Source organism: Eleutherodactylus coqui, chromosome 8 (assembly GCF_035609145.1).
Source record: "Eleutherodactylus coqui strain aEleCoq1 chromosome 8, aEleCoq1.hap1, whole genome shotgun sequence".
In the NCBI taxonomy this organism is placed as follows: domain Eukaryota; kingdom Metazoa; phylum Chordata; class Amphibia; order Anura; family Eleutherodactylidae; genus Eleutherodactylus; species Eleutherodactylus coqui.
In genome coordinates, this window is record NC_089844.1 from 122,705,702 (window position 1) to 122,714,165 (window position 8,464).

An 8,464-nucleotide genomic window follows, 5' to 3' on the forward strand; every position below is an offset into this window, starting at 1 on the left:
CGAAGAGGAACGGAGTATGAGAGTGATGCAATACCACAAGGCCCTGGTGAAAAAGCTGATGCTAAAGTTCCCATCCGACAACGCTAGCGGTAGAGGACGTACTTCAGTGGGCCAACTAGTAGGGGAGACGCAGGGAACAGGGAGCATGTCCAGCGCAGGCAGGGGAACACTCTCCAAGGCCTTTGCCAGTTTTATGGCTCCCCAGCCAGACTGTGTCACCACTCCCCAGTCTAGGCTGAGGAGGGAACACTGTAAAAAGATGGTGAGGGAGTACGTAGATGCAGAAAAATGCTGTCTTCACAGAGATAGTGTCCACAAGCCTTTATTGAATGAAGTGCTACATAAAAAGTCAGACGTGTACACCGGACGCGTTTCCACTCTGTAAGGAGTCTTGATCACCTCAGGTAGTGATCAAAGGAAGCGTAACTGATTTCATGAGACATTGACAGTTTCACTGTAGACCTGTAGTGGCATCTTTTGTGACACCTCCTGCTTAAAAGAAATCTTTTGTTTTAGAACGCATTGCTGAATTGTGCAGATGGTTAGAAGTACTAGCATCAGAGTCCGCTTCATGGCCACGTTTGTGGCTCCTGACAATTTTGTGACGGAGGTGGCATGGGCATTGGAATTCTGATCAGCACTGCATAGCAAGACAGAACTCATTGTACACTGTCTGTTTTTGGATTTAGGCGGACATAAAATACCCTGAGTGGTAAACAGCCGGTTTGGTTCTGATAAATGCACGCATCCCTGGGGTTTAGCGCTGGTCGCCATGTATTATCTCTCGTTTTACCACTGGATTGGAGCAATCAAAGGAAGCATAACTGACATAATGGGACTTTCACAGGTTAACTGTATACCTGTGGTGGCTGGTTTGAAGCAGGAGCTGTCGCAAAAGTAATCTTTGGTTTTAGAAAGCATTGCTGAATTGTGCAGATGGTTAGAAGTACTAGCATCAGAGTCTGCTTTATGGCCATGTTTGTGGCTCCTGAGACTTTTGTGACGGAGGTGGCATGGGATTGGAATTATTGGAACCCAACAGTCCTTTCTAGGACTACAACTCCTCTCATTATGTGCATCATCAGTTTGGCTGCCTGGGACCAGTAGTGCGTACAAAGCATTCTCAAGCATCCCAGCTATGTACTGCATACTGTTACCTGTTCTATACAGCATACTGCTACTGGTGTAGACAGACTATATAGGAACTAACAAAACTCCAAATTTTTCATTTTTTTAGTTGTTTTTGGCTGAAATCATTTGCATAATAGGCCCAAGGGTTATATAGTGCAGATCGAGAGGACACACAAGACTGTATACATTTTACACTGTCTATTTTTGGCTGAAAGCATACGTGAAATACCTCGCAGTTTGCGTAGCATTTTGACGCAGCACATTATACAACATGAAGACTAGGGGTAAGGGTCAAGGACGTGGACGTTGGTGCCCGAATGAGGGTGTGGGCAGAGGCAGAGGTCCTGGGCGGGGTGCAACTGTGCATGGTTTGGCCACTCAAATTTCTTCATGGTTCATGCTGTCCTAACGATCAAAGGAAACGTAACTGATTTCATGAGACATTGACAGTTTTACTGTAGACCTGTGGTGGCATCTTTTGCGACACCCCCTGCTTAAAAGATAGCTTTTGTTTTAGAATGCGTTGCTAAATTGTGCAGATGGTTAGAAGTACTAGCATGCAAGTCCGCTTTATGGCCACGTTTGTGGCTCCTGACAATTTTGTGACGGAGGTGGCATGGGATTGCAATTCTGATCAGCACTGTATAACAAGACAGAACTCATTGGACACTGTCTTTTTGGATTTAAGCGGGCGTAAAATACCCAGAGTCGTAAACAGCCGGATTGGTTTAAGCCTGAGAAACGCACACATCCCTGGGGGTCACCGCTCGTCGGTATGTAGAATCTGCTCCAGATCTTCACCAAGCTTTGTATGAAAAGGACATTGCACTTTAACAGACATGAAACTCAAGGACATAAAACACTCTGTGCTGGCAGAATAAAACTTTTTGGGCCTAATTTAGCAAAACAGTCCAACAGTAGGACTGTCCTTGTTGTCCATAGCAACCAATCACTACACAGCTTTCATTCTAACTCAGCAGCTCGAGAAATGAAAGCTGCACTTTGATTGGTTGCTGTGGACTACAAGGACAGTCTTATTGTTACAGTTCTGCTAAAATGAAAATTTTTTAGTTTTTTTCCATTGATGTCAAATGTATGTATCAGAGTCATCAAATGTGAGTTATGAGAGTACCAAATCGAGAAGATAATTTGTAATAACCCCATACTTTACTTTTCCCGAGTAATGAAATGTGTGCACATATTTACGTACTAACATATCAGATTATCCCATTATTGAAGACCAAGATGGTCTTCTGGGTGTGTAGTTGGCATGTTGAGTAACTACAAGAGAACATGTTACTCTGTATTCGTAAAAGAAAACCCGCACAACCGTTAAAGATCAAAAATTATTTTAATTCCCATATTGATAATAAAAATAATTCCATGAATTTTGTAAACCATTGCATAAATGCTATAGTGTAAAAGGTTTTTTTTTCTTAAAAACAAGTGTTAACAATTTAAAACAATTCACTATAAGTAAAATGATTATGCCATTATAAATAATACCTTCTTTATCAGGGAAAAAAAAAAAAGACAATCCCATTCACAAGACCATTCTTTTTTGTTTGATACAAGCAAGCCAGATTAGCTTCCATAAATTAATACATGTAAAATCTATAATAATATTTAAGGTCTTCTATTGACCACAGTTACACAAATATACTGTAACAATATTACTAATATTTAAACACTAGTTAAGATAAAGATAGATAACCCAAAACGATATGTTCTTAAAAGAAAACTAGAATATGCATCTTGAATTCCATCATAAACCTTCCAAAAGTCTGCAAAACCCTGAGAAGCCCCCAAAAAGATGCATTCTACTTATCCCAAGTCACTGCTGTATGGCAACATTCACATAAATCTGCGCAAGCTACAAGTGTGGAGGATTAGTCATATATTCGGCAATATGTTTAACAAGGTTACCTAAAAGGAGTTGTGCCATCAGCAAATGATCGCCCCGACTCTCACCAAACACCCGATTCTTCTAGGGAAAGCTACAGCCAGCCATCTGCAGGGGAAATCTATTACAGGTCGGCCTTTCCGATTAACAGCCGTCTTGTTATACAAAGTTTGCGTAAACAGCAGCCACTCTTACAGAGTGGTTCTCCATTCCGAATCACACAAGGGCCCCCCGAGTGGGGGACCCTGCTGTATGTCGTCCATATACCTTAATAGGACATATGAATAAGGGTTGTGTGCTTGGCACAACAGCTTCATTGACAGCATGATGAACAGACATCGGACTGTCCTTGAGCCAGTTGCACATAAATTAGGGACGTAACCCTTCCAATGTCCATAAAGACTCAATAACTAGAAACGTTCTAACATGGAGGGCAATGGTGAGTAATTTTACCACTAATAATTATCAACATTTATTTGGGGGCTGCTTTTTTTACCCTCTCTGAAAAGGAGATCGTAGATTTTCCATCTACGAGAATACAGTTGTTACTACTATAAATGTTAGGACAAAGTTATAATGTGGCAGTTCTTAGAGGTGTTGTCGAGTTGAACCCCCATTGCCTGGGACACCCGCCAATCATCTGTTCTCTGGGCCTATGCGCCAAGCTGATTTCTGAAGGAAGGAGACAGCTCTATTCTCACCGCAGTGGTCAGGCTTGGTATTGCAAGCAAAGTTTCTATTGAAATGAATGAGAACACTGTCTGTAATACCAAGCCTGGCCACTGCATTGGGAACGGCACTGTCTGCTTGTTGCAGAAATCAAATTGGTGTATGAGCACACCGGCCCGGTGAACAGTCGATAGATGGAGATCTTAGGCAGTTGACCTGCACTGATCTATCTAGAGGATAGGCCAGCAGTAGTTTTATAACTGGACAACCCCTTTAAAGACAAGCATCAATAAGGATGTTTCTGCAATCTATTTTAATCTAAAAAAATATGCAAGGAACTAAATGTAGATGTCAGATTGTTATATTTGCATTCTATAAAAGAAAATGATTACACTATGCTCTCCATGCAGAAGGCTCCACTATGAATAAGACAAGCTGCAGCGTAAACAGTGGCAGGACAGAGCACCAATTTCAGATTACCTTAGACTGCCATGAAAGGGATTGTCTACAGTTAGAAAAACATAGCTGCTTTTTTTTCAAACAAAGTGCCACCTTTGTCCATAGGGTTGTGTGTGGTATTGCAATTCAGCTCCATTGAAGTGAATGGGAGCTGAGCTGCAGTACCAGACAACCCAACGGACAAGGGCGGCGCTGTGTTTGGAAGATAGCAGCCATGTTTTTCCAACCCTGGACAATCCCTTTACTCATGCTTCTAAGATATAGGGCCAGCTGTGGCTGCTATAGCTTAATAGATGGGAAATAGTAAATGTTTGTAATTATATACAGTCTTCAGAAGAAAAAAAAAAAGAATCTGCTTTTCCCCTCCTAGATACACAGCTACCCTTGTCTATAGACTGTCTGGTATTGCAGTTCACCCCATTCACTTGAATGGACATGAACGGTCAGACTTGAAATGTATTACATTGTGCAGGATAATGTGCTGTTGTATTGCAACATGTGATCGATCCTCTTTAAAGGATTTGGTCAAATGTCTAACGATTTCCAAGTGTGTTTATTGTAAATGAAGAATTTGATAGTTTCTTATAGTGCATTTATTCATTTATTACTTTCATTTTATAAGTGCAACATTGCAGTATTTGCATACACCATGTAGACTAATATAAAAGTCATCTATGGCCAGAATACTACAATCCACATCATATCAATGTATCCAATTTCAGAATCAAACTCAATCAAATCAAATGAAGGTTAGCTTACAGAACAAGGAAAGGGTCTTCAAACAAGTGGAGGAAACTGCATACACCGTAACAGAATGGAGCCCATCATTAGGTAACGAGTGAGGAGCCGGCAGTTGTAATCGGATACAATGGGCTCTCAACTACAGGAAAAAGAAAAACCTCACAAGCCGCTCATTCAGATAGTTTCACATTTTGGTACATTTCTTTGGTCTGTTACTTTTCTTTAAAAAATTGTGCTAAATCTAGAAATAAAGAAAAAACAACATTTGCTCAACTGATATAATGCAAAAACAAAAAACACTGCATGTTGGTTAAGTAGACCCGAGGTCACACGGACTCATGGCGGTTTCAGTGAATAGTCCGGTCACCCTCTCCAAGCACTGTGGACACTGGGTGCAAAGCATGCATTAATATTATGTTCCCCATTCATTACGTGCTGCAATACTAGTTATTTCTAGCCTTAGACATTGTTATTGTTTAGTCGAAAAGCCCCTTGATCACCTATCCAAAGAATAAGTGATAAAATGTAGGATCGTTGGGGGTCTGACTGCTGGGATCATGAGAACGGTGGTCCTAAAGTCCCCCTAGTGAACAGTGCGGTGGTGCATGACCACTGCTCTATTCACTTCTATGGGATTGAGGAAGATAGCCAAGCACAATCTGTGCTCGGCTCTTTCTATTGACAGTGAATGGAGTGCGTTCATGCATGTCTACCACACATCTCCATTTATTAGGGGGACTCTGGGATGGCTGTTCTCATACTCAATGGGGGTCTCAATAGTCAGACAACCAGTAAATGACACATTTATCATCCTTCGTGTGAATAGGTGATGCGTGTTTAATCAAAGAATTTAGGAAATTCACTTTTCTTTTCGACTAAAGTGGTTATTCAGCTCTTAAAAATTGTGGACTTATCCAATATCTGATCAGTGGGAGCCCCGTGCCCAGAACCCCACTGATCAACTGAGTTAAGGGTGCAATGCACTCATCTGAACACTTCAATCTTTACCTCCGAGCAAGATCCTGTATGCTGAATTATTATTATTTTTTTAATAGTGGCCATTTTGAGTACTGCGGCCTTGTTCCACTAATGTGAATTGAAGCTATGAAAAACCCTCCAAGTACGATCCTGTTTGCACTCAGAATGCAGAGATAAACATTGAAGCGACTGTGGTGCGGATTGGAGGAGGTCCGGGAAAGCGGACTCCCATTGATCAGATTTTGAAAAGCTGGATAACACCCATCACTTCTTAATATAATTTTCCCAGTGGTTAGAACTCCCATTTTTCTGATAAAGTGCTCTAATTTTCCTGCAGACACAGAGTTGAAAGCTAAGAGTCTGGCAGGCTTCAGCCAGCAAGAAGGGTAATTTAGGAGCTCAATGCATGCAGATTATACATTGAATTCAATAGTACAAACAGTATGCAGAAAGGTCCCCCAAATGTTGGCTGCCGGTAGATAGAAGGCCATCATAACGGTAGATCTATGCAAGGGGTTTGAAGCTCTGCATCAGAAAGATGGTACCCGGATAACTATAAACACAAATTAGAATGAAATGTATTGAAGTGTCTGTAGAGGATTTGACAACCATGGCTGCATCTGTCCACAAGTAGAGGGAGGTACTGCAGCTCACCCCCTTAGACGAAATGATAACATTTGGATAGTCATTGGATTGTACAAAACTGAACAATATTCGTTCAATGTAAACATGGCCAGCGATCAGATGAATGAGAATTCACTTTGTTTTATGCATGCGTAAAAACTGAAAAGTCATCAAAAGAATGCCCATTTACTCTGAATGGAGGCGGGTGGCCGGAGATCTCCAGCGCACTCCGCCTCCGTTATGTGAGCTATTATCCCTCCTGTGTGAACGCCCAGCCATGACATTTGTGGGGCAATTTAGGGCCTTTAAGTGCATGACAATCGTCCCGTGTAAAAGGATCCCAAGCTGTAATACAAGATTCAACCCATGGACAGGTGTGGCACTTTTTTTGGAAGCAAGTTTTTCTAATCCTGGATGACCCCTTTCACGTAATGAAAAGTCATTATTATAGTGAACGAGGTCTTAAGTTGGGATCCATATAGCATATTCACCAAGTAACTACCAACTTTCAGTTTACACATTTTAAGTATTCAAGAGCCCTGTCAGTAAACGAGAATACTATACTTCACCATAGAGATTCCAGACCCAAACGATAACGATTATCTGTAGTAATCCGTATTCTGTAATATGTCTGCTCTACTAAATTAACCCTTTCCAATCCACTGTCTGGCCTCTGAAGACATTATGATTTAAGGCTGTACAGCTCCGATGTTGGAAGACGTCCGTCGGGGTTCTCTTACTGTATATTGCCAGCCTCTCTGCTGTCATAGCCTATCCAATGTGTCACCTCATGCAGTACTGGCATTAGCCAGCAGATAGCGCCATTGTATAACAGCAGAAAAAGAGTAAGCACCCTGGGAAAACCAAGATACAAATTGGATTGGAAAGGGTTAAGAAGCATCGACCAACATAAAAACAAAACTATCATATAGGGAAACGTCTGCGACACAAGAATTCTACCATGTAGAGTGCAAGTAGACACCACTAGATCCTGGCCCGAGCGAGTCACACAATCCTACAAATCAGCATTTACATTAGAGGGCATTAAAAAGGCTGAATGTATACAAAATATCAAAATACTATGGAAGGCAGACACTGACCACAGATTTAGAACCACATTAAAAATTCAAGGACATTTTAAAGGGAATCCGTCATCTACTTCTAGCCCTACCAGCTAAGCTTATGGGCTAAAAGTAAGTGCTCAGTTCAGGGATGTTAGGAGTTCTACTTACCTCCCCTGTCGTTCTCCCATTGTCGACTCTGGAAGCCACCGCTCACTGCGTTGAGCAGCGCTGCCAAGTAGTCCGCCTGTTCAAATTTTATAATAGGAGGACTACTTCGTAGCGCAGCTCAATGTATTGAATGGCTGCTTCCAGCGCTGACACCGGGGGAACAATGGGAAAGGTAAGTATACCACTTACATCCCCAGACTCAGCAGGTCACCTACTTATAGCCCATAAGCTTAGCTTATAAGGCTAAAAGTAGGTGACACAGTCTCCTTAAGAAACTGGTGTGATACATGTAAAAGGGTTTCATGTTACTCTATAAGTGCCTTGGTGTCTTTAAGAAGCTGTTCACTCTCAGTAGTAGCTTTGAGCTGCAAAAATGCCAATTTGGGCAGGTTTCATAAGGCTATAATACATATATCTTAGCATTCATATTACAAAAGTCCATATAAAAATATGTAATAAAAGAGCACATAAGAGAGTAATGGTAAAGTGTGCCTACAGTGGGAGAAGTCTATGTTCTGTTAACCAAAGCTCTGTTTAAATCGTGTTGTAGGTCTTGGAGCACGACAGAGGCTCCAAGGTCTCTGATGTTTAACAGTACACACTCGGGAACAGAAGGGCAGTTTTGCCATTGATAATTCAAGACTTTTCTGGTGCAAGTTGTGCCAGAAGACTGTCTTACGTGCTTTGCACCTCATTTATTATGCGTTTTAGAAAATTTTGTACAATT